The 27051-nt window shown below is 48.7% G+C and overlaps 1 protein-coding gene across 1 annotated transcript in view; it reads right to left on the reverse strand.

Annotated features, from left to right (window-relative positions):
- CACNG5 (calcium voltage-gated channel auxiliary subunit gamma 5) overlaps positions 1 to 19148 on the reverse strand; it is a 41613-nt gene extending 22465 nt beyond the window's left edge. Inside the window, exon 1 of the mRNA XM_053569138.1 lies at positions 19000 to 19148. The gene's annotated coding sequence lies outside the window, so the exon portion shown is untranslated. The remainder of the gene's footprint in view (positions 1 to 18999) is intronic.
- Between the last annotated feature and the right edge of the window lie 7903 nt (positions 19149 to 27051).

Raw genomic sequence — 27051 nt, forward strand, 5'->3', positions numbered from 1 at the left:
GCTGTGGCTTTTCCACTCAAGGGACCATTTTGTACTCATTGATGGAAAATGCTGGTGTGGTAGAGCCAACGAAGGTGGGATACAAAGTATCAATAGTTAGCTGATTTGTCAAAAAAAATCTTTTTTTTTTTTGAGACAGAGCCTCAAGCTGTCGCTCTGGGTAGAGAGCTGTGGCATCACAGCTCACAGCAACCTCCAACTCCTGGGCTCAAGTGAGTCACCTGCCTTTGCCTCCCAAGTAGCTCGGACTACAGGCGCCCACCACAATGCCTGGCTATTTTTTGGTTGCAGCCGTCATTGTTGTTTGGCAGGCCCGGGCTGGATTCAAACCCACCATCTCAGGTGTATGTGGCTGGTGCCTTAGCTGTTTGAGCCATAGGCACCCAGCCTAAAAAACCTCTTTTAAAATATGGAATATGAATATAAAAATATGAATAGTGGTTGCTTTGATAGTAGCGTTATGGATGAATTTGTTTATTCTTTCTACTTTACTACTTTTTCCCCTCTGATTTTGGCTAATAAATATGGACAGCATTTTTCTTTAAGTGACAAAATGATCATTTCTCTTTTTTAAAATACCTGTCTCTCGGAGCTAAGGGGCAATGCTCTACCAGGAAAGAGGGCAGGTGGCTGACTCGCCCCTGGCTGTACGAATGTGGTGGTGCAGCACAGCTGAGAGAGCTCGGGGGTTTGGGTCAATTTCAGGCAGATTTAGGGCCCCCATTGCTACTTTCAAGCCACTCAGAGAGTCACTACTCACAGAGTTAAGAGAGAAGAAGAATCTGAAACATTTAAGCTTATGTGTAGAGATACTTAACTTTCTCATCTGTGTTCAGTGAATATATAAAATGGTGACATTAACATAATCGCTCCACGTGGGGGTGATTGAGAGATGAAATGGTAGCGAGCACCATGACTTAGGCGATGGGTTGCATTTTACCAGGTAATGCCAAATTGTTTTCCAAAGTAGCTGTATCCCCTGTCGTCTATCAACAAAGTAAATTATTAATAGACTTTCTGAGTTAAACTATTTTTGCATTTTGGGGGTATATCTTTGCTTTTATATTTTTTTTTTTTTGGAAATTATATTGGTGTAATAAAGATCAAAAGTACAAAGTAAACATTGCTACCTTCTCTCCAGCCCTCACCTTTAACAGGCTAATGAACACCAATTAAAACATCAGTGAGTCTTGCTTGGTTCTGAGACCGTGAGGGGATTTCCCCAGTATTTCAATATATTCACATAATCAGTTATATAAATCTTAATATAAAACCAATCTTCAATAGGCTTTGGGATGGCAATTTACTATCTTTGTGAAAAGGTAAACATCGCTAATAAAATCTGAACATATCTTTAGAAATGGAAAACAGTGATGCATTTACTGAACTGGAATCACTATCAAAATCCAAAAAACCGATCATATTCATTTAACCACAAGCCAGTCTTAGTTAAACTGTCCAACAAAAATATTCTGTCACTCATTTATGATCTGAATTCTGGTAAATGAGACCAATCAAATTATGGTACACATAAAAAAAAGCCGTGAGATATTTCTCTTTTGTAATAAATAAGGCAATGGCCATCTATTACTCATTTGTAGCTTTTTTGAGATAAGCTATCAAGTCTCTTTTTTAAGGTTTTCTTTTTTTGGCCGGGGCTGGATTTGAACCCACCACCTCCGGCATATGGGACCGGCGCCCTACTCCTTGAGCCACAGGCGCCGCCCTCAAGTCTCTTTTTTGAGATAAGCTATCCTTTCTCCCTTCTTATTAATGCCAGCGAAGATCATTTTTGTTACAGGGATGTACTTCTTGGGATTCTCCAAATACTCCATCAGTGTATCCTCTCCCCAGGTGATGCCTTTGTTCTTACTGGCGTCTGTGTAAGAGAAGCCAGAAGCCTGACCTGTCTTCCTCCCAAAGAGACCATGGAGATTTGGCCCAGTCTTGTGCTTGCCTCCTTTTTCCACAGTATGGCACTGGGCACACTTCTGAACAAAAATCTTCTTGCCTTTCTCAATATCACCCATATTTAATTCTCTCTTTGGTTGCTAACAGTACTAAAGTTACGAGCTGGAAGCTGGACGTCCTGCTCTCTAACTCCAAGGACACGCCGGGCTGCGCCTATGTACCGGTGTTAGTTGCTTTTATATTTTGAAGTAAGGTTAATCTATAATTTTCTCTTTAGTTTCATCATCAAAGTTACAGCTGAACCGCAGTGAGATACCATCACACACGTACTAGAATGGCCAAAATTAAAATTCGGGCAATACTCAGTGTTAGTAAAGGATTAGATCTACTGCTTCTGTCACACATTGCTACTGGCAATGCCAAATGGAACGAGTGTTTTAGAAAAGAGTTTTGAAGCTTCTTAAAAAGTCTGACATGCACTTGCCACACAACCCAGCAATTTAACTCCTAGGTGGGACTCCAAGAGAATGAAACTTACTTTTGCACAAAGACCTATACTTGAATACAGCTTTAGTCACAAACTACCCTGTTTCCCTGAAAATAAGACAGTGCTCCCAAAGATGCGCTAGGTCTTATTTTCAGGAGACGTCTTATCTTTCCTGTAAGTAGGTCTTATTTTTGGAGGATGTCTTATTTTCGGGGAAACAGGGTAGAAACAATCTACATGTCCCAAACTGGAGAATAGATTAAAAAAAAACTGTGGCATATTGAATGTTACTTAGCCGTGAAAAGTAAAAACTACTGATAACATGCAACAACGTGGGTGACTCTCAAAAGCATTATTCTAGTGCTTTTGAGAGCCAGACAAAAGAGTCAGACAAAAAGGATTACTTATAGTATGATTCCTTTTATACGAAATTGTAGAAAAGGCAAAGCTATAGGAAGAGAAAGCAGAGCAGTAGGCTGCAGGGAATTGGCTGTAAGGGAGCACAAGAGAATGTTCTGAGGTGATTGAAATTATGTCATAATTATACATTTACCAAATTGTGCGCCTAAAATCAGTGAACTTTATTGTAGTGTATTGAACTGTACCTTTAAAAAAAGTTATATTAACTTTCTAAAGAAGTTTTTCTAGGGCAGCAATTTTCGGTTTCACGAAGGTTGGTAAAACCTGCCTATAAAACCATGTGGGCCTATTCATTTTTATGGGTATTTTTTAATTTGCTTCAATTTTGTATTAGGATTCTCCAGAGGGACAGAATCAATAGGAGATTACAGATGTGTATATATACATATGATATAAACTTTCTGAGTTAAACGACTTTTGCATTATTGGAGTATATTTTACTTTTGCTATCTTACATATATTTTCTCCAAAACAGTTAACTATTTGTATTTATAATTAAGTAAGGTTGAGCTATAATTTTCCTAATTTTCTCTTTAGTTTAATCATCAAAGTTACAGATGAACCATAATGAGATGCCATCACAGACATACTAGAAATGAAAATTTTGGGTGGGGCCTTGGTGTGTGTCACACTTTATGGGGGCAAGACATGATTGCAAGAGGGACTTTACCTAACAATTGTAATCAGTGTAACCTGGCTTATTGTACCCTCAATGAATCCCCAACAATAAAAAAAAAAAAAAAAAGAAATGAAAATTTTGGCAATACTCAGTGTTGGCGAAGGGTCGGCTCTACTGCTGCTCTCACACATTGCTACTGGCAAAATGTGTATACACACACACACACACACACACACACACACACACACACCCCTCCACACACTAGGGGACTTGCTAGGGGAATTGGCTCACATGCTTATGGAGGCTGAGAAGTCCTATTAACCGCTGCCTGCAAGCTGGAGACCCAGGGAGGCTGGTCGTACGGCTTAGTTCAAGCCCAAAAGCCTCAGAAGTAGAAACGACTATAGTGAAATTCTGAGTCTGAGGCCAAAGATCTGAGAATATGGGGAGCTACTGGTGCAAGTCCCAGAGTCCAAAGGCCAGAGAGCCTGGAGTTCTGATGTCCAAGGGCAGAAGAAAGGCAGCCTGGCTTCAAGAGAGTGAGACAGTGAATTCACTCTTCCTCTGCCTTGTTGCTATATTGGTGCCCCCCAGCTGACAGGATGGTTCCTGCCAGCATTGAAGACGAATCTTCCACGCTGGGTCCCCCAACTCACATACCAGTTTGCTCTGGAAAAACCTCTTTAGACAGGCCCAGAAATAATGCTTTACCTGCTACCTAGGTATCCCTTAATCCAGTGAAGTTAGGATCTAAAAAACACCATCACAAGTTTCTTTAATGGTTACATTCTATTCAGCTCTTCTATTTCTTCTTTTATTTTTTTTTGGAGACAGAGTCTCACTATGTCACCCTCAGTAAAGTGCTGTGGTGTCACAGCTCACAGTAACCTCCAACTCTTGGGCTTAAGTGATTCTCTTGCCTTAGCCTCCCAAGTAGCTGGGATGACAGGCGCCTGCCACAATGCTATTATTATTATTTTTTGAGACAGAGTCTGACTATGTTGCTCTTGGTAGAGTGCTGTGGCATCACAGCTCACCGCAACCTCCAACTCTTGGGCTTAAGTCATTCTCTTGCCTCAGCCTCCCAAGTGGCTGGGACTACAGGCGCCCGCCACAATACCCGGCTATTTTTTGTTGCAGTTGTCATTGTTGTTTGGCTGGCTGGGGCTGGGTTTGAACCCACCAGCCTCAGTATGTGGCTGATGCTGTAACCACTGTGCTATGGGTATGGAGCCTTAATTTAATTTTATTTATTATTATTATCATTTTTTTTTTGCAGTTTTTGGCCAGGGCTGGGTTTGAACCCACCACCTCCGGCATAGGGGGCTGGCACCCTACTCCTCTGAGCCACAGGTGCCGCCCTATTTATTTATTTTTTGAGACAGATTCTCACTATGTCGCCCTGGGTAGAGTGCCGTGGCATAACAGCTCGCAGCAACCTTAAACTCTTGGGTTTAAGCAATTCTCCTGCCTCAGCTCCCAAGTAGCTGGGACTACAGGCGCCTGCCACAATGACTGGCTATTTTGTTGTTGTAGTTGTCATTGTTGTTTGGCGGGCCCAGGCTGGATTCGAACTCACCAGCTCCGGTGTATGTAGCTGGCGCCCTAGCTGCTGAGCTACAGGAACCGAGCCTTCTATTTCCTGAGTGACTTTCTAGAAAGTTGGCTATCTTAGCATCAACTCTTTCATGATATTCTCTTATGTGTTAAGTGATTATTATCCCATATATAGTTATGTCTTATTTTTATTCCTAATATTGTTTGTGTTTTCTTTCTCCTTTCTAATATTGTCACCTTTTGAGCTCTTTTACTTAGCTTTAAAAAGAACCAGCTCTGGATTTTGTCATTCATCTTTATTTCATTGTTGCTGATGAGAAATCTGCTCTGTTATTTTAATATGGCTTCTAGTTCTTTTATCTCATCATTTTAAACACACTAGATTCATTTCATAGACTTTTTCATACTGTTCTACAATCAAGTTTTTGAGGAACTAATTTCCCTATTTGCTGCTTGTGCCAACTTGCCTCAGGTGAGCCATTCCCTCCTGTGGTTTGAAATTTTTACTGTGAGCTCATCTATACCAGGACTTTTTCTCCATGGGAATCCTGTGTACTTTAGGTCCTGGAAGAGTCCCTGGAAATTGGTTTTGAATTTGATTCAGTTGGGTGAGCTAGGGCGTCCATCACTCCACAACCTGTTTTTACATTAAATTCTCAGTTCGAGATTTCTCCCCTTTGGGAATGTTATAAATTTAGACTCTCTAATTATGGGCAGCTCGGTCTTTGTCCATTGTTTGTTGGAGAACACTCCCTCTGCCCTGAAAATCTAGATGGAGCCAAATGTCCTGGCAGCTTTCTTCGTCCAGTAGTCGGCAGGTTTCTAGCCTCCTGTTCACGGAGGGGGTCTCAGCGCCAACTTCCAGCCTTTCCAGGGCCCAAGACCACATCTTCCAGTCTCTGGGTGGGCATTAAAATTCCAGACTTGAGCTACTATGACCCATATCTTTGTCCGGTACCCCCTGGTCCCCTGTTGTGTTAGTTCACATGCTCAAGGGTCTGAGTTTGAGTTCCCTGGGGATAACCTTTTTTCTGGATCAACTATGTATTTTAAAACCTTCTTAAGCTAGCACTGGATGGCTGGGCATTAGCTGAGCTTACTCTGTACTAGACGTCTATACTAGAAGCCAATACTAGAAGTCTCAAATTCAGTAGATATTTTTCATCCCTCTCTCTTTCCAAGGGGTGATATCAAAGAGATCTACCCCCACCCAGCATTATGGAATGGAGGAGAGGAGGGGAGAATGCCTTTTTCTACTCTTTTGCACTTCCCGAATGTGCAAAAAGCACAAAGTGTCCATCTAATTGCTGTGCATGTTTTGTATATGTATTTGAACCTCAATTTAAACATTAACCATTTTTATTTAACTTTTCTTAATTTTTACTTTGTTAAAAATTAACAAAAAGTAACCCATGTATAAAGAAAAATGTCTTTTAAACCAGAGCAGCTTCACGGAGAAAGAAAGCTGACGGTGAATTTCCTACCTTCTCCCTGGGATGGCTTTTTCTGCTTCTTCCCGAGGCATAAGCCAGCCTGCCCCAGGCTTTTGCAGTGTTCTATTTTTATTTTCATTATTTAACTGTGTCCCATATACACTGCTAACTGGAGTGCTCAGTGTTATAGTATAATGGGCAACTGACCTCAGTCTGGAAATGCCCAAGTCACATGGAATTCCACCGTCCATGAACCGCTCCTCTGTCCCCACCCCCACCCCGGTCGGTTTCAGTCTGAGGCAGAGAGAGCAGGGATGGTGCACGTCTGACGGGGAGACACAGAAGGCAGAGAGGCCAGTGGAAACACAGGGAATGGGGTGCAGGCAGACAGACTGTACAGAGTCTGTGTGCAACCAACTCTCGGGGCTGAGGTAGTCACGGGGTAGAGGCGGCCACCGACTTTTTTCTCACCCTGCTGGCTTGTTTAGGACCCACTGAACTCAGCTCCCCACGAGACTGGCTGAGGGCAGGACTGGGACACACACTGTGGAGGACTGGGGGGTTTTAATTCTTCTTCCTCATCTTCTTTCTTACCTATTGAATCTCCACACTTTCACAGTGATCTTATCTGTATCTTTGACCACCTGATGCCGCAAAGGTTACACACCCATTGGAAAAGCAGTGGGGTGAATCGTCAGGCAGAGAGAGAAACTGCAGGACACAGGAACTGCGTCCACCATTGACTGTGTCAACCTCAACCTTCTGCGTGAACTGTGTTCCACAAACGCTTTCACACGGGTCTGCGACCGCTTTGGCTCCTTCCACCAGGCCCAGGAAGATGACATTATGGGTGGTGTGATGCATCTCATAAGTGAGGACACAAGAGGCTGGGAGAGGTGTCCTGCCCAGGGAGGCCAGGGCCGAACCTGACCCTGTGTCTTCTGGGGTGTGATCCTCTGCCCTATTCATGCCACTCACCCACCGAGGTAGGGTGCTTTCTCCAGGCAGGCCCCATAACACAGCCCAAGTGGCCACTCAGCCAGGAAGCACAGTCCCCAGAGTCAGGCCCAGGGGCACCCCGAGATGACAGGTTACTGCCCTCACCCCCCGTGGGGTCTGCCCTCCCTTTGTGGGCTGGCTCCATCTGGCCAGCTCGCCACCCTCCCTCTCAGTGCAGTTCCCCTTGGCGTCTCAGATGATGAGTGGTCCTCATCCTCCCCATGATGACATGTCCCTCAGGAGGGAGACAGACGCTCAGTCTGAGGGAAGAGAGAGGGAGCGGAGGAAATCAATACAGGGGCTGATGTCTCTATATAGTACCTCCCTGACTTTGCTTCTCTCTGCAGAGGCAGGACAGAAAAACATGTTGATTTTGATGCCAAGTGAGCCCAGAAGCACTGCTTTAATGGCTGGCTACTGCCTGTTGGCACTTCAGTTGACAACAAGCTTCAATCCAGGTATGTGTAGCCCGTTTATGTCACTAGGACACCCTGTTCTTATCTGCTCCCCCCTGGGCCTGCTCAGCAGAGTGCGTCCCTGCTGGGGCGGGGACTGGGGAGAAGGTCTAAGGAGGGGAGCAGGGCCACCACGGAACCTCGAACCCAGCTCCCTGACTCAGGCTCAAACGCCTTCTGAACTGAAATCCAAGTGGTGCAAATGGGATTATCAGCCAGGGACACTTTAGTCTGAATCTGTAGAGCCTGTCTTCAATGAGGATAATCCCAGTGCCTGTTTCAGGGATGTGGATGAGGGTACGAGCTGACTCACGTGCAGGGTCCAGCCACACCTGGCTCTGTTTTCAGCTGCTGATCAAGCCATGCACTGGCCTCGTCCCTCCAGCCCTCACCTGGTGTGACATGGAGCAAGTGCTCTCGCTGGAAACTTAGCCTCAGTGACCCTCGGTCTTCTCACGTGGGAACACCTGGTGCCCTGTGTGAGATCACACCTGAGGAAGCTCTTTCTTGTAGAGAGGAAATATGGCAGGCAGAGCCTGGCACAATGCCTGACAGCTGCTCTCCCCTCAACCTTCTGGAAGTTGCAGTGGGAGTGGAATGAGGGCAGAACATAGGGACACCCTGAAATGGAGCTATATCCCTTAGGAAGGGTTTGGATAGGGCAGCACACCACCGTGGAGGGTGCAGAGGGCCGAGCAAGGTCCAAACACCACCATGTGCCCAGGACTGAGCTTGGAGCTGGGGACACTGAGGTAGAGAATCCAAGACAAGCCACTACCCTCAGGGAATTGAGTGTTAGGGTTTGCTAACCCCCTCAGCCTAGGCCCTTTTTTGTGTGTCCTTGGGAAATAGGGGGCAATCCCCAGCAAAGGAAGCATGAAGGCCCGAAGACCTACCTAGTTCATACCCAGGGATAGCCCTACCCACCTGGTTCACACCCAGGGGCAGACCTACCCACCTGATTCAACCCAGGGACAGCCCTACCTACCTGGTTCATATCCAGGGACAGCCCTACCTACCTGGTTCACACCCAGGGACAGATCTACTTATTCCTTATTCAAACCCTGGGCACCTTCATATCTAGCGGTCGGTCCCAAGAAGTCACAAAAGCTAAGCATTCCTCACTCAAGTCCCAACCCCACCATTTACCAGCTGAATAATGATGGGTAAGTCACTTCGCCTCTCTGGGTCTTAGTTTCTGCATCTGAAGGATGGGGCAGGCCTTGGCGCCAGCTGCAAGGTACCTGGCAGGCGTCTCTGCACAGCAAGGAGAGGCCAGTCAGTCATCACGAAGAGGCAAGGATGCTTACAGGGAAACAGCCATCTATTTTAAGACCAAATGAGATTTATAAAAGTAATCTCCAGCCTCCCAGGGCTCTGGCTGGGGGTGGGGTGAGGTATGTCTAGATATATCATTCCGAGGAGAAGGTGTTGTTTTTCGGCACAGCAACACTACCCCAAGAGTGGGGCCTCTGGTAGTGCCCAGGTACAGAGTGCCAGGGGGCACTCTGGGAGACAGGGGAGTGCCTGGTATAGTCAGGAGCCAGGAAGAGAATAAAGCTCCTTCTAGCCTTAAGCCTCAGCCCCTACCCCTACCCCTACCCGAGCCTTGGAGGAGCACAGCTTGATGAGTAAGTGTGCAGAGTGCCTGAGCCCAAACTCTGGCTCTGCCACCAAGTCACTATGTGGCCTTGGATGAGATGCTTAACTGCTCTGAGCCTCCACGCACTCACCTGTTTAACAGGGGTAACTGTACTTCAAAAGGTTTTGGGGAAAATAATAAGTTTTGGTGAACTTGTAGGGAACTGGAACCCCCAGACTCTGCAGATAGGAATGTAAAATGGTGCAGCCATTTGGTTTTTTTTTTTGGGGGGGAGGGGAGTGCCTCAGTAAGCTACACATAGCATTACCATGGGATCCAGAAATTCCACTCCTAGGAATACAGCCAAGAGAACTGAAGGCAGGTAGTCAAACAAATACTTGTGCACAAATGTCCACAGCAGAATTATTTATAACAGTCAAAAGGTGAGCAGCGCATGGTGACATGTGCTTATGCACCAGCTGCTTGGGAGGCTTTGGCGGTCAAGGCTGCCATGAGCTGTGATTGCACCTGTAAATAGCTACCACACCCCAGCCTGGGCAACACAGCAAGACCCCATCTCTAAAAAAGGTGGAAACAACCCAAATGTCCATCAGCTGATGAGTGGGTAAACAAAGTGTGGTTTATCCACATAGTGAAATATCATCCAGCCACAAAGGATGATGTACTGATACACGTGGAACGCGGATGAACCTTGAAAACACTGGGCAAAGTGAAAGAGGCCATGTACAGAATGCCACACATGGTGTGATTATCATTCCATTTATATGACATGTCCATAAAAGGCAAAACCACAGGGACAGAAAGCAGAGCCTGGGGAAGGGCGCGAGGAGGAGTGAGTGACTGCTTACCGGGTGGGGCTCCTTTTGGGGCGACGAAAACGTTGTGGGACTAGAGAGTGGCAATGGCCATACAACGTTTGAATGTATTAAATGCCACCGAATTGTATACTTTAAGACGGGTAAAGTGGTAGACTTTATGTCATATGTATTGTACCACAATAAACCCCTAAAAATTGCATCTATTTATATCAAAGAATATGATTCACTGCAGTTTGAGGAAGGCTGCCAAAAGGGATGCGCGTAGGCAATTGTGAGGAGGGGGAGGGTTGCCGCGCGATTAAAAGAGGCCAGAAGCGGAGCTGGCCACGGAGCGGGCAGGAACTACTCAATGAGCTGGAGACTCCCGCTCGCCCTGATGGAGCCCCGCCCCTCGGTGCTCCGCCCCGGTTGGCCACACCCCCTTCAGGCCACGCCCCTTCGAGGGTTACAGTCTCCGAGCCCCAGGTTGTGGAGGAAACCAGACCAGTCAGGTGGTTAAGGGTCTGGCAGCAGCACATCGCCGATCAGGTGGGACGGAATTGGCCTGTAGGTCATCGTGACTGACCTCCATGAGGGACTGTGATTAGCACTGGGCAACACCCCCTGCTGGGCCATGGCAGATCCACAAAGGGCAAAAGCAACCCTGGGCACTGATTTCAGTGACCCTGGGAGTGAGTGCTAGTCACATCCCCATGGGTGAGCCCCTGGTCTGGTGGCATAGCCAGGAAGGCACGGGTGCTGACAGTGCTGGAGATGCTTCGTGAACACAGACAAGGCCCCTAACAGGAGTTCATCTGGGAGGAGGCGGTGCCTCAGCTGAGTCTATTACGTTACCTGGTTCCTATCTGGAGAACGGTTTTTGTTTTAAGTGAAGGGAAGGAGAAGAGAATGTTGGAAGAGTCAGACTCTGTGCTACACGTTTTGGTTATATTTTCTTTTTACAAATTCTGAAGGTTCACAAAGCACATAGGACTCCTTGGGTTCAAGTCCTGGATCTATCACTTGCGAGCTGGGTGACTTTGGATGAATTACCAGACCTCTCTGTGCTTCAGTTCCTTCACTGTAAGGTGTGTGATGATAATGACCTCAGAGACCTGTTTGACAGAGAAGGTCAGGAGAGCACTCAACACAGAAGACCCAGAGCAGGAAATGCACGTCTGACCTATTGTCATGATTCCCTTGCAGACAGTGGCTTTGGGGCTGGGATCACCAATGCAATGGTCTCGTGGACTTCACTCTTCCCCAGCCACAAACTTCAGCTAAGCCTGTTTTGAGACACCACAAAGAAGGTAGGACAGGCTCCATGTCTGCAGTGCCAGGAAGACAAACCCAGTGGCGTCAGCACAACGAGGACGTCCTGTTACGTGGTATCTGTTGTTTCTCTCTTAATTTTATCATTACACCAACCCTATGCAGTAGGTGCTCTCCCCCTCATTTTAGAATTAAGGAGACTGAATCTGAACAAGGTAAAATAACTCTCCCAAGGCTACTCAGAGCAGCCAAATTCCTCATTCCCCCTGTTCCCTGCGCAATAGGGCAGGGGCAAGGGGCTAGTGATGAATGGCCTGGGATTGAATTCCCAAGCTGAGGCCCACCAGCAGAGCCCGATTTCTGATCTGAAACTGGATGTGATGATAAGGTGTATCTCCTAAGGATTAGACACCAGGAAGCTTACAAAAGACTTTGCACACAATAAGCACCCAATGAATGTTAGCTTCTCAATACCTCCTCTTATCAGGAGATCCTATCAGGGACTCTGAGAGGGTCTGTCCCTGGGAGAGGTGGCACAGATCTGCTGTCTGGCTCATTACCCTGGACCTCAGAGGGTATAGGCAACCCTCCAATACAGGCTTTCTCCCTTGAGTCAGGGCCCTCCCTCCTGCCCAGCAGTGCCCCCCATGCCAAGCTGCAGAGAGGCAAATTCCGGGTACAGCTGGTCCTCTTTTGCTTGAGAGCACCCATTGGGAGAGCAATTCCAATGTTGGCTTATTCCAGTGGTTCCTGCCTCCCCCCGGCCCAGGGCCAGCCTGGCAGCTGGCTCCTTTCCAGACAAGAGCAGCACCCTCCACCCCCTGTGCCAGCTGCCTCTGAGTTGACTGCATGCTGTCTCCCTCCATCAGTAGTTCATGAAGTCCAGATTTCTGGAGCAGGACTGCCCCCCGCAACATCCCCTCTGGACTGTGATCCAGGCAGACTGGCTCTGAACATGGGTGAGGGGAGACTCCCTATAGGTCAACACCACAATTAGAGCAGAAGTTTGCCCAAGATTACACAACATCTACCTCCTGGTAACTTCTTTTTCCTACCAATTCAGATTTAGTCTCTGGAATTACAGAGGTGGGTCTCATTTCCCAAACATTCTGCCATAAAGAGAAATTACTTCAATAACTAGAAAATAAAAACAAAAAACAATGAGGGTCACTGAAATATGAGCAACTTCCTTCCAAACTAGCTTTTGAAAAGTCTGGTCTCTCTTTCCCCGCAAGCCTTTCCTCTCCTGTGTTTGATGCAGTCACTTCCCTGGGTGCTCAACTTTAGAGTGGCACAGTGACAGCTTTCCTCCTTTAGCCTCAGGAAGACCTAGGTTCAAATCTAGGCTTTGCCACCTATCGACCTTGGGATTTTGGGCAAATTACTTTACATCTCTGAGCCTTGGTTCCTCATCTGTAAAATGGGGATAAGACTGTCCACCACTAAGAATTATTGTGGGCGTTTAATTAAATAGTGCAATATGTGCCAGGTACAAATCAAATGCTCCAGAAGTGGTGGAAGTTTTTAATGGCCAACATCTTTTGGAAATGGCCCAATGCTTCCGTTTCTTTCCATTTGCTGGCATGCAGGACTGAAGACGGTACTTTAGGAAATGACACTGCTGGCCATGAGGCCCTCTGTCTCACTTGCCTTATGGTCCATTGCCTGCCCAAAGCCGCTGCCCTTTCTCCAAGAATGGTCCTCTCTACACTGGGAATGGCAGACCCCCTGGTGTCAGCTAATTGGCCTGGAGGTGAACACCTGAGCCTGCTGGCTCAATCAGATGCTTCCTCCCAGGGAGTGCCCAGGCTCTTTGTAAGGTCACTCTGGCTGCCTGGGCCACCCCTGGCCTGCAAGACCTATGGGGCCTGCCTCTTTCCAGCTCCTGATCCCAGGTTCTAATGCAATTGGACTACAAGGCCCATACTTGGCTTTTGGAACGTGCCTGAGGCCTCTGATCACCTCCACCTTTTTTGCTTGAGCTATACTGAGTAGAAGGAGGCTATAGGCTTTGGCCCTTGAGAGAACTGGGTTTAAATCTCAGCTCTTCTACTTATTAAGTGGGTGAAGACAGGAAGTGGCTCAGCCTCCCTGAGTCTCAGCCTGCTTATGTAAAGTTTCCTTTATCTACAATAACAACAAAAACAAGACCTCCCAACGATGTTATTGTTATCTTAGTTTTACTAACGAGGAAAGCTGAGTGAGAGAGAGCAAGTGGCTTGGCCAAGGTCCCTGGGCAGTGGGTGGCACAGGCCAGATAAAAGCCCTCTGAGTAACGTAACCTTCCCCACCTCCCGGGCTCTGCTGACGAGCTGCTCCCCACCCTGGGAGCATCTTTATGTTGTACAGGCATCCTCTGCAGACCACCAGCTCAACCCATCTGACAGCAAAGTGGCAGGCGTGGGGATGGGGGAGTTGAAGGCCCCCCTAACCGCCCCAGAAGTGGCACCCCTGAAGGGCCATTGCTTTTTTGTGTCATTGACTAGTCTGATTTATCAACATCTCTGTGAGGCTCCATTGCCTTGTGGTGCCTTGTGTCCCAATTTGGATCTCTCCAGCTGGAGGACCTGCAGAAGGTGAGAGGGAGGGGCCATTTTATTCTCTAGAATCTTCCTGACCCTTGGCATACAGCAGGTGTTCCAGAAATAGGTGTGGTGAAAAGAAACACTCTCTCATCCTGCCCTTCTGCAGATGGGAAGCAGAGGCCCAACCAGGAGAGGGACTCGCCTAAGCTCACAGCAGTGAGAGCAACTGGGCCTTAAACCCCAGTTTCCTGTCACCCATCCCTAAGCCAGTCTGCTCCTGCGCAGCCTCTGAGAAGGTCATGGGCAGGAGCATTCCGGCTGTTCTTCCCAGCTCTCCTTGCCTAGGGCAGCTTGGGGACAGTGGGGCAGGATGTTCCTCTGGAGAGGTACAGAAAGGGCCACCCACTGGGGCATCATATCAGGTTTGGGGTGCTCACCTGAAGGAGGCCTGCCCAGCAAAGATTGACAGCTCAGACGTGCCACCCTCAGAAACCACAGACCATAGAGGACACAGCCAGCCCCGACAGCCACCTGCACAGGAATCAAACAGGGCAAATACACAAAGACACAGCCACACCCCAGGGCAGGTGCGCACACCTCCTGAGAGCCCCCCCCCCACACACACACCCAGCACACACTGACACACCTGGGTGCCCTGGGAGGGCAAGCCGCGTGGGAGGAGCAGAGGGGCTGACAGTGCGTTATCCCAGGCGTGTCTGCAGACACCATGGGCTGCTTCTCTTTTTCCAACTCTGGGGTATTTTTAAACCCACATTTCCAGTGAGACACCTGTGTCTGACATGTGCCACTGAACAGTGGGAACCTGCCAGATGGGTTAATCAGGACTCTAGGGGTTCTGGGGTTCCAGAGCACTGGTGACACAGCTCATGCCACTGGCCCCTGCTCAGCCAGGCGGGTATCTTCACTTTGGCTCACGCTTATCTCCCCAGGGAGGCCAGGCCAGTGTCATCAGAGGGAACCCAGCAGGCTGGCCCTGAAGGGCCCAGGAATCCAGACTCGCTGGGAGAGGGAGCTTTTAACTTCCATCAACCTCCTGAGACGCTGGCCTTCACCCGGCCACATGGTGTTGCTGCAGCTCAGTGACTAGATGCCAAAGTCTGGAACAAGGGCCCGTGGCTGGGGAAACAGGAGGGGGCTGCCTGCCCTCGGGCTGCTTGCTGGCCTGTGTGCACTGAGGACAATGACACCACTTGGGACAAAAGCCCTGCAAAGTAGAGATCACCATCCCCTGAGAAAAGCAAGCCTTGGAGGGATTTTGTGACTAGTATAAGGCTACACATAGCTAGAAGGGACCATGTGAGGGTTTGAGCTCAGTTCTGTGTGGTTCCAAAGTCCACATCTTACTGTGGATGGTAGATCATTGGCTGCCCAAATTCATGCCCCAACAGTACCATTCAAGTTCCTTAACCCTCTGGGCCTCACTTTTCTCAATTGAAAAATCAATAAAGGAATAATTCTTACCTTATAGGACTCCTGTGCATGGCGAGTTACTTGGGATGGTGTGTGCACCTAGCAGGTGGGAGTGCTCGCTGATGGCCCCGGGTGATGGGTGACGGTGGGTGGGAGGCCCACACCCCCCTCTCCTTGTTCCCTCATCTTCTCCTCCTACAGCTGCTTGGAGGCTCTTTCCCACATTCTCTGCAGTTCACGCCCTCTCTCTTTCTGGCCTCTGCTCAAATGTCACCTGCTCTCCGAGGCCCTTCCTGAGTCTCCCTTTCGAAAATGGCACCCCCCCACCCAGCCTTATGCTCTACCCATGACCTGCTTTGTCTTTCTAGCATCTCACCAGGCAGCCTCCTGCAGATCTATCTGCACAGCGAGCTCATCATTCATCCCCCTCTCTAGAATGGTGGCTCCTAAGGGAACAGGATTGACTTTTGTCTCTTTTCTACATAGATGTATCCCCAGTGGTTCTCAGCAGACGGCATTTTATCCCCTCCCCGGGGATATGTGTCAATGTCTGGAGGCATTTTTGATTCTCACAATGGTGGGGGGATGCTGCCGGTAGCTAGTGGGTAGGACACTGCTGAACATCCTGCATGCGCAGGACAGCTCCCCCCCGCCAAACCACCAGAATAATCCAGTTGCAAATGCCAATGGTACCACAGCTGTGTCTCTGTTACTTAGAACAGTAGCAGTATGTGCATGGTAGGTGCTCAATAAATGCATATTATGGAAGAATAAAGAGCTGTTATCACCATTGTCATTATTATTACTTAAGAACAGATATGGTGAAGAATAATCCTTAAGAATAATTATCATACGAGAGCTCATGGTCAATATGTCATAGTGTGACCTGTAACTTCTTCCTTCTGGCCAGGGCTCTGCCCTCAGGAGCACCCACGACAGGCTGCAAACTGCTCCTTACAGGCCCATCATGAGCAGGACCAGTCCTTGCTGTGAAGGACTGAATGATGTCAGTCTGGCCTGCAGGGACCATCAGTCCTTACCCCCTTGTTGCCCCAACACTGAAAAATTCAGGACCTCATGCTGAACTGGGCAAGGAATCACCTCCAAAGGCCATTTAGGGCAATCCCAGCCAAACCCTGGACTCCCAGGCCTCTCTCAGCCCAGGAGACTCGTGGATGGAGTGAATCGTGGTGTTTTAGGGCCTTTCAGGAAAAGGGCAGTGAGGGGTGTGTGTGCACGGGGATATCCAGGGAGGCACAGGTGTGGAAACCTGCCCTTGTCCAGCCAAGGCCCAAGGCCAGCTAGAACGTGAACTTAGCAAATTATAACTGACATTATTTTTTAAGAGATGGAATCTTTCTACGTTGCCCAGGTTGAGTCCAGTGGCTAGTTACAGGTGTGAGCATAGCTCACCGCAGCCTCAAACTCCTGGGCTCAAGAGATCCTCCAGCGTCAGCTTCCCAGTAGCTGGGACTACATTGCATGTGCCACCACACCCAGCTACCACTGACAGTCTTACAGAGCTGGTTCAAACAGCCCAGGCTCTGTGCTCACCCCCTTGCAAATGCACAGAACACTGCCCCTGGGACGCACGAAACACCGTGTGGCTGTGTTCTGAGGGGAGGGCAGAGGAGGATGAAAGGGAAGGATGCTTTTCTTTGGGGCCTATCTCACCTCCAGACAGGCTGCTAGAGCCCCGCCCCCAGCCACAGGCCCATGGCTGTTGGAGCTACACTCCCACCCAGAATTCCCACCTGAAATTCACAACTTTCCTGTCTGCTGCCTTTCCCTCCCCACCTCCCTAAGCCGCTCTCTGGGGCCTTCTCTGCAGAATTGTGAGGCTGGCAAAGTACAATCTTCTCCCTCCTGCTCTCTTCTTTCTCTTTCCTCTCCTCTGTTCCTCCATTGTCTTCTCCTCTCCAAGGTCCTGAAAGCTTCTAGTAACTGACAGAAGTTGGAACAAGGCCATAAGCTAAAGGAATGAGTCTCTAAGGGTGGAATATTAGGCATCAGACAGCTAGGTCTGGGGCAACCGGATGCTATTTGGGGGGCAGGTGCTTTCCTAATGCCCCTGAAGTCACATGTAGTTGGCCCAATTCTGCCAGGGAATAAGACTGGCCCCAAACCCATGCTAAGTGGCCACCTGCACATGAGCCAGGCAGGCTGGGTGGAGCTGGCCTAGGACACCAATGGTTAGGAACTAAGGACAGACATGACAGCTGCCCCTGGAGGCAGAGTCTGGTGGAGACTTGGTTACAACTGCTCCAGCCTCACCTTCTGGGAATCCAAGCTCAATTGTGACCTGCCCTACTGCCAAAACTCACACTTAATTCATCAAGCCCCCGGATTTGTGGAGAGGAGGAGAGTGGGCTTCAGGTGGCTGGGAGGGGAGCCCCATCTTGTGCTCCCTAGGATGGCTGTGGGGCAGGAGCCAATGCTGGTGACAACCCATGTGTGACGTCTGTTAAACAGACACAGGCTCCCACTTGGTGACCCTGCCCTGGGTCCTGCTCTTACCCAGTCACTGAGAATCAGTGCAAAGTGGGTGAATCCCTTCCCTTTTCTGAACAAGAGCTCCCTCAACCATAAAGGGGCCATTGATGTGCCTGCCCGCCCCAGAGGGGCTCCCATGGGAGCCCTCAGCACAGGGTCAGCACTGGAGCATCTGGTGAGAATACCAGTCTCCTCCCCCCTCCTCTGTTAGGTTCCTGGGGAACTATCTTTCAAGTCCCTTTGGGTCACAGGAAGTGATAATGTGATTTCACTTTAAAATTTTTAACAAGCTGCATCTTCATCAATTGCCTAATTGGGATGAGAGCCAAGAGACAGATGAAGTATTTAAAACAGGGGGCTCTGGAGTGATGGGGGAAATGTTCTGGTAGGTGTCTGGGGGTTGATACATCACACCCCCAGATCTGCTGCGGGGTCCCCATCAGGCCACCCCCTTCTCCCCCCGGGTCCATCTCTGCTGCGTGGCTCCCAGCACGGACACTTCCTCCCACCAAGCCGTTGGGGCATCCTTGCTGTCCCCGCGGCCAGGAGGAAGGAGTCCTGGGCAGGCAGGTCTTGGCGCCCGGGAAGTGAGACCACCCCAAAGGCCGTGTGGTAAGCAGGGAGTTCGACCCGCACAGACAGTACAGACAGCCCAGCTCAACAGGTGCCGGGGGGCTCTCCCTTCCTGCATTAACCGCCTAATCTCCGCCGGCCCCATTCCGGGCGGTCGTGGGAAAGTCTGCCCTCAGCTTTGGAGTGGGCTGCCTGCCTGGCGGGGTCTCCCCGCACATCCTTGAGACACACACGCACACACACCCCCGCATTCCCACCACCCTTCCCCTTCCGCACGCCAAGGTTTCTTTGGCCCCGGCTCCTGGCTGCGCGGTCACCGAGACTGCCCGGCGCGCTGTGGCCGAGGCACGGGCGGGAGACCGTCCCCCCACTGACCCTCCAGGACCAGAGACCGAGAGTATCTCCCGGTCTTCCCGGTTCTTACCTCGCCGGAGCGGCCACGACCCCGGAGCCGGGTCGAACGTCCCTCGCCGGCGGGGCGCGCGGGCCTGCAGGTACCGCGCGAACTGGTCCGGGGCGCCCGCCCGGTCCGGTGAGCCCGAGCCTCTGGGCGCCGGTGACTGTGGCCGCCGCCGCCGCCGCCGCTCGCACCCCGGACCCTGCGAGGGAGGAGCGGCGGGGTGGGCGGGGCCGTGGGCGGGGCCTCCCCTCCGTTCCCCGCCCCCTCGCGGCCGGCGGCTGGAGGGCTTGGGGCCCCCGCGTCGCTAATGTTCGCCAGCTTGGTGGGCACCTCCGAAGGAGGCGCCCTCGTTGGGGGGTTTAGGTGAAGGGTGGGGGCTGAGGTAGGGGACAGGCCACCAGAAAGGCTCTGTGGCTGAGAGCCCGGTCTCGAGTCGGACTGGCCTCCCACCTCCAGGGGCTGCTGCTGCTTTATAATAACTGAGGAGCAGAAGGACGCCGGGACGCCGCCCGCTGGTGTTCGTGGAGCGCTCGCTAGGGTAAGTGTACGAGGCATCGTCCAAACAGCTTTGCATGTATCAAGTCATTTGACAAAATTTGACGAATTGTGTTTTACATGCACAGGTGAGAAAACAGAGGCCCAGAGAGAGAAAGCGATTTTCCTGAGGACACGCAGGTGGAAGTGGCGGCGCCAGGATTGCAGCTCGCCTGCCTGGCCCCAGAGTTTATGTTTTGAAGTCCCGCTATGCATTTTTTCCTGGGTGACCTTGAGCAAATTGTCCCTACAAATTCTAAAATAGAAATACATGTACGAAAATGGTGGTAACTAACATTTTACAGTTTTTTCTTTCTGTGGCTTCTATGTGCCCTGGTCACCCAATAGGTGCTCGATAGAGATTTGTCGATCAGTCTGGAGCCAAGGTGGCCTATTTAGCCAGGTAGGATGGTGGAACCAGGGGTTAACCCTCCTGGCTGGAATACTTTATCCATCTTCATTTCTCCGAAGTGGCAGCCTGACGGATACCCTTGTCCAACATATTTGGGAAACTTGCTCACTGACCAGCAGCTGCTGCTTCTGCTGGGAGAGAGAAGGAGCGCCCTGTAAGAACAAGCTCCCCGGATGTGAGCCTGACCTGCCCCGCTGTGGAAGTTTCCCCTGGAAGGCCTGTAAAATCCCTGCAGACTCTGGCGTGGTCAAAGATACAGAGTATAGAAATATTTGGGGCAAAAGACGGTTGCAAAATAATGAGGCATCAGCAGTAAGCACGTTTGTTAACAACTGTAGGCAGCAGCCCTGCAGAAGCCCCTATCCTGCTAAGGTCCCCTGACATGGGGGGACATGGCCACATGTGAATGAGCTCACAAGGAGTTGAGACAACTGAAGAGTTTTGGAAAGGATACACCAAGTTTCTATTCACAGCATTTCAGGCCTATGAAATACCAGCTTTTTCTTCCTCTTCCCATCTACCCCAGGAGTGTTTCTCCCCCTGTCTCCCAAATTCCCTGATGGACAGGTCTCACCCCATTGGTGGGTGTGCACATCTCTCAATTGGGTTTGGTGCCCACATATCTCAATTTCTCAATCCCCTTCATCCCAAACTCTTCCAAATGTGCTGATTCCTTCTGCATGGCTTGCCCTCTTCTACACTTGGAAAACTCCTATACACCCTTCAAGACCTTGTTCTGTTTGTTCCTTCTGACCCAGGACTTTATCTTCTCCTGTAGGCCCAGGAACCTCTTGTCTAGCTCTCATTAGTATGGGAATAATGAGTTTACTGTCAGTCTCCTCAGCTAGGCACTGAGCTCCTTAAAGGCAGAAGGCCTGGCACATAGTAGGTGCACAGATAGTATTTGCTGAATGAATGACTGTAAGTTGGACACATTTCCCCAAGACATGTACGAAAATGGTGGTAACTAACATTTTACAGTTTTTTCTTTCTGCGGCTTCTATGTGCCCTGGTCACCCAATAGGTGCTCAATAGAGATTTGTCGATCAGTCTGGAGCTAAGGTGGCCTATTTAGCCAGGTAGGATGGTGGAACTAGGGGTTAACCCCTCCTGGCTGGAATACTTTAAGGAGACAACCACTGAACAAAACCATGGGTGGGGCTGGATTGGTGATATGAAAAGATGAAAATCTGCACAACAGCCAGAAGACAAACCTTTCTCAAGGTCTGCAATTAACATTCCCAGCAAAGACCAGAGAGGCTGGCCTGGGACTGTGTCCTTCTGCAGGGTCACCTCTGCTGGGCGGCAGCCTTGTCCTCCAGAAACTGAAAAGTGGGTGTATGGGCAGGGTTGGGGAGGGAGCAGCCTGCCTGGGGATGGGAGGGGGTGGCTTGGGGAGGGGTTTTCTTCCTGCCTGAGCTGATTGGGGGATCTGAGAATGTCCACTTGCTCCCAGATAGGTCTCCTTTTTGATCTGCGTGATCTTGTTCTCTGGATCATCTTGCAAGGCTGACAGTGAAGTAACAGATCAGAAGCCTGCAGAAGATACCCTTTAAAAGGGGAACTAGTTTCCAGGGGTGCTGAAGCCCCTCCCCAGTCTTCTGCCCAAGACAAGTGGAGAAGACCTCAGGACATGAGAAAAGAGATTTGGGTTTCATGGAATGAAATGCCCCAAGTAGCAGTGTGACCTCAGACAAGTTACTCAACCTCTCTGAACTTTAGTTTACTCCTTTGTAACCAAGCCCGGCTTCCTGGGTGTATGACTTGTGCAGTCACATAGCCCTGCTCTTAGGAAGGCTCTGTTTAATGATCTGCTTTTACCATCCTGAATTTCTTAATCAGTTTTGAACAAGGTACTGCATTTTAATTTTTACACTGGAACCCACAAAATTATGCCACTGGTGCTGATAACACTAGATTCATTGGGTAATTGTGATACCATTACGAGGTCATATTTGCACAAGGGTCTGACACATAGTAGGCTTTCAACAGAGTCAGAGAACCTTCCTCTGATTTGGGGGTAAAGGTTGAATAGAAATTTTCTAGGTAGATGGAGGGATGGGAAGGGAGTTTCATGCAGAGGGGCCCACATAGACAAAGGTCTGAGGTTGTGAAATTACACTCAGGGAATGGCAAATGCTCTGGGGGCGGGCGGGGGTAGAGAGCAAAGGGGGTGAAACTGAAGAGACAGCCTGGGAACAGGGTGTAAAAGGCCTTATGGTTCTTTGAAGGAGTTGGCCCTCAGGCCCAGGGATCTGTAAGTGGAAGCCCCGGGAAGGGGAGGTGGGTGGGCACCGAACACCAGCGTTCTTACCTCATGGCTGAGCTGCGGACTGTTCAGATAATGAGACAGGCAGTGGATGGCGTGGGTGGGAGCCCCACTCAGAGGCTGCCAATACAGTGTGTTTGAAATGTCTGCTGTAGACATAATGGGAAAATGCTGTAGGTGTAAAAGCCAACAGCTGTGCTTGGGGACTTGGAGACTCCAGCCTGATGAATAATGGAGCAGCCCTTCCTCCCTGGGTCTCTTTTTCTATCCTTTCAATAATTCATGTATTCCCCATTGGTTAAAGAGTTTCATAAAACCACAGCTTTCTCTGAATCCTGGGCCAATCTGTGCAAATCTGATGGCTTCATGCATTAGTTCTAAATTAGAAACACACACATGTGTGTGCCTTCAGCTTTGCAGAAGTTTGCCTTGTGTGCGTGACAAGGAAGATGCCCAGTGATGTCTGGGAGGAGGAAAGGTCTTCCAGCCAGACAGCCTCCTCCTGGCCCCTTGCAGGGGCACGTGGTGACATGTGTCACTTCCAGGTAGCAGCTTTTGGAGCCACACTGAGTGCTGTACCACCATATTCTCCCTATCTTTGGGATTGTGGAGTCAGGGCTCCAGATGGTTCTATGTTGCTCTGAATCCCCACATGATGTGAAGAAGTAGAAGCTCCTTGCTGACCTCTGACAGATACATACAACAAGCTATGTGTACCTTCTAGTACATCCTGACTTATCTATTTAGAAGCAAATGTGTGACACTCCCAGTGTAGCCGGAGATGGGCTGGGGAATCCCAAAGTCTAGATCTTGGTGGTCACCACCACTGGTGTGGGACCATCAGTACTAGACAGATGAAGGCACCTTCACTTGTGCTGGAGATGGGGGAGATCAGAGCTCTCAGTGGACCCAGGTCAAGTTTGAAATAGGAGTGCCTGAAGGTGTGCAGGGTGTGTGTGTGTGTGTGTGTGTGTGTGTGTGTCAGGGGGCTGTGGGGGGAAGAAGGCCCCGTGAAGTTGCGAGGGTGTAGGCAGGCAGAACTGGGCTCTGTGTAGAGCTGACCAATAATCATTTTAATACCTAATACAACTAATATTGACTACATGCAAACACACTCCACACTACGGCATTTGGTTCCTACAACAACCCTCTGAGCTAGGACATTACTGGCTGCCATTTCCAGATGAGGAAATGGAAGTTTAAAGAGGTAATTTACCCTAGAAATGGCCAAATTATAGTGCTCAAAGGCAGATGGCATGCTCAGGCTCTATTCTGTGAGTGGGCGCTGTCAGGGGCCAGATACATGGAGCTGGTCTCAGCCGGAGAGCCCAGCAGCTGCTTCAGAAATGCCCAGACCAGATGACTGGGCAAACAGGGAGGGAGAGGTGATGGGGTCAGCGGCCAGGAGGCATAAGGAATATTGTGCTTCAGAGACTGATTCTTCATTCTTCTTCCTGAAGGAGGCTGGGTCACCAAATGGGACTTCCTTTCCGAGCTGGTTGACAGGGACCTGGAAGGTGGGCCTGTGCACCTGCTTGTGCTAAACCTCCCAGTGAGGTGATGCCCACCTGCTCTTCCATGCCCCTGCATTCAGTCTTATTGGTTTCCTCTTTTTCTCTTGGACTTGACTTTGCTGGTGTGGGTTGAGATGGGGTCAAGGGGGACACAGGCTTCACCTCTCCGCTCCCTGGCTTGTTTGGCCCTCGTCACACCCTTTTTCCCCCACCTCTTCTTTGTTCAGTCTGAGTTGTTCCCCAGGTCCCCTCCCAGCTAACACCCCTCTCCTGTCCCTCCCAGCTAACACCCCTCTCCTGTCCACCCACTTAGCCCGCTAAGTGCCTCGTCAGGGCTGAAAATGGAGCCTACCCAGAACCGATTTTATTTCTTCATTGAGAGTGTGCTCTCCCCTATTCTCGGTGCAGCCAAGTGTGAAACCTGGGAGCGTTGGCACAGCCATCCGTGTCCCTGCCGGGTGACCGAGCAGCTGCCTGGACTCCCATCAGCTGTTCCTCACGCTGCCCTCCTAGCTGCCCTGAGACCAGCTGCTCAGCCTCTGCTCTCATCGTTTGTCCCCTTGGAAACTAGATTATCACACACAAAACAGTTCCAAGGGCAAGGGAGCCCTTCAGCAGAATGTAAACTCCTCTCCACTTTGATTGCTGAGGAAGTTACAGGGTGTTAAAGGAAAGGACATAGAATAAAAGGCCCAGGATGGTGCAGAAAACATCAGAGCAGGCGAAAAAGAAGCCCTGGCAGGCAGGCTCAGACCCAGCAGATGTGCTCATATGGGTCAGCACCTGGACAGCTCCTGCAGTGTGAAGGAAGTCAGAGGTGGGAAAGGATCTTGGTAAAAGGTCTACAGAGCCCCAGACTTACCCTTGTTTTCTACTGAACTCTACAAAACTTCTCCCTTGTGCCCTTGGGCCTCAGGGAGACACCAGTCTTATCTGATACTTGATTCATGCCAAGGTCAGCGTGGATTCACATGGACTGAGGGGATTCTTGAGGCTCTGCTCATGAGAAGGGTGATCACAGTGGTTGGCAGCTCAGCAAGCTTGTGGATGGTGCCAAAGGAAGGGAGGCTAGTAGGCGGCCGCCTCTCACAGGGCAAACCACCCAGGGCAGACTCTGATGGCTTGGTTGGGGAAAGGCCCCCAAACAAAGCCTAGGCCCTGGAGGGTGGGGATTAGGATGGGGCTGAGGAGAAAATGAGGCCCACAATGAGAGCATTTTCACGTATTTTAGAACTTAAAAAGCAGGATTAGGCTCACACCACCTCTCAATTACCTAGCTGCTGGGATGACAGAAAAGAGCATCTTAAATAGCCGTTTCCTGGCTTTAAAGTTAATGAAAAAGCTTTGAAGAGTGGTTTTCTAGGTGGGCACCATCTGAGAAGGAAGCAGTGTGTGCCCTGGCAGGGGGTTGGGGGTGGGGTAGTCAGCAGTGGCAGGTCCAGAAATGTCCCCCATTTCCATCTCCTGCCACCCAGACAGTGCCTTCCATCCATAGAAGGCCGGAAGGTCTGCTGAAGGTGCCTACCAGTTCCCATTCCAGGCTGGGTCAAATCCGTCCTCCAAGCAGTGATTAAGCCTGGAGAAAAGGGTGATTCTGTAGAGACAGCTTTCTGGGGAGCAATCTGGCAGCAAGGATAAACAGCGTTGCAGTTGTTCCTGTCCTCTTCTAGGAATCAAATGAGCAATATTCTTATAACTTTCTTTTGTGATGGATAAAAATAGGAAAATTCCTAAATATATGCTATTAGGGAATTAATTAGCTTAAGTATTTTATACCCATCAGGTAGAACATTATAAGGCCATTAAAAATCAATTTTTTATTCATTATAATCAGGTGGGTTTTATTCCAGGCATGCAAGGATGGTTCAACATGCATAAATCAATAAATGTGATATATCACATAAACAGACTTAAAAAGAAAAACCATATGATCATCTCAGTGGATGCAGAAAAAGCATTTGACAAAATCCTCACCCCTTCATGATAAAAATACCCTTAAACTAGGCTTAGAGGAATAGTTCTCAAAATAATAAAAATGTGTCATATATGACACATCCACAGCCAACATCATACTGAATGGGGTAAAGTTAAAAGCACTGTCCCAAGAACTGGAACAAGACAAGGATGCCCATTTTCATTACTGCTATTCAACATAGAAGTGGAAGTCCCAGCTAGAGCAATTAGGCAAGAGAAAGAAATAGTATACAGATCAGAAAAGGGGAGGTCAAACTATCTCTATTTGCTGCTGATATGATCTTATATCTAGAAAATCCTAAAGACTCTTCCAAAAGACTCCTAGAATTAATAAATAATTTCAGTAAAGTCTCAGGTTACAAAATTCATGTATGCAGATTAGTGGTATTTCTATATACTAATAACAGCCAAGTTGAGAATCAAATCAAGAACTTAATACCATTTGTGATAGCTACAAAGAAAAAAAAGTACCTAGGAAAATACTTCACTAAGGAGGTGAAAAATGTTTACAAGAAGAACTATAAAACACTAATGAATAAAATTGTTGATGAAACAAACAAATGGAAAAACATTCCATGCTCATTAATTAGAAGAACTGACATTGTTAAAATGTCTATACTACTCAAAGTGATTTACAGATTCAATGCAATTCCCATCAAAATACCAATATAATTTTTCACAGAATTAGGAAAAATTCTAAATTTTATATAGAATAAAAAAAGACCCCAAATAGCCACAGCAATCCTAGGAAAAAAAGAACAAACCTGGAAATATCACATTACCCAATTTTAAATTACACTATAAGGCTATAGTAACCAAAACAGCATGGTACTAGTATGAAAGTAGGCACAGAGATCAATGGAACAGAATAAAGAACCCTGAAATAAAACCATATACCTACAACCAACTGATCTTCAACAAAGCAGACAAAATATACACTGGGACAAGAACATTCTATTCAAAAAATGGTGGTGGGAAAATTGGGGAGCCACATGCAGAAGAATGAAACAGTCTCTTACTTTACACAAAAATTAACTCAAGATGGATCAAAGACTTAAGTACAAGACTTGAAACCACAAAAATCATAGAGAAACAACTCTTCTGGATATTGGCCTCAGCAAAGAATTTATGACTAAGACCTCAAAACCAATTACAACAAAAATAAAAATAAATCTATGAGAATTAAATTAAAAAGTTTCTGCACAGCAAAAGAAATAACCAATGGAGTAATAAAGAACCTAGAGAATGGGAGAAAACATTCACAAACTACATATCCAGCAAAGGACTAACATCTAGAACCTACAAGAAACTCAAACAAATCAGCAAGAGAAAAACAAATAACCCCATTAAAAAGTGGACAAAAGAGGGTGGTG

The sequence above is a fragment of the Nycticebus coucang genome, chromosome 18 (genome assembly GCF_027406575.1).
Source record: "Nycticebus coucang isolate mNycCou1 chromosome 18, mNycCou1.pri, whole genome shotgun sequence".
Lineage (NCBI taxonomy): Eukaryota > Metazoa > Chordata > Mammalia > Primates > Lorisidae > Nycticebus > Nycticebus coucang.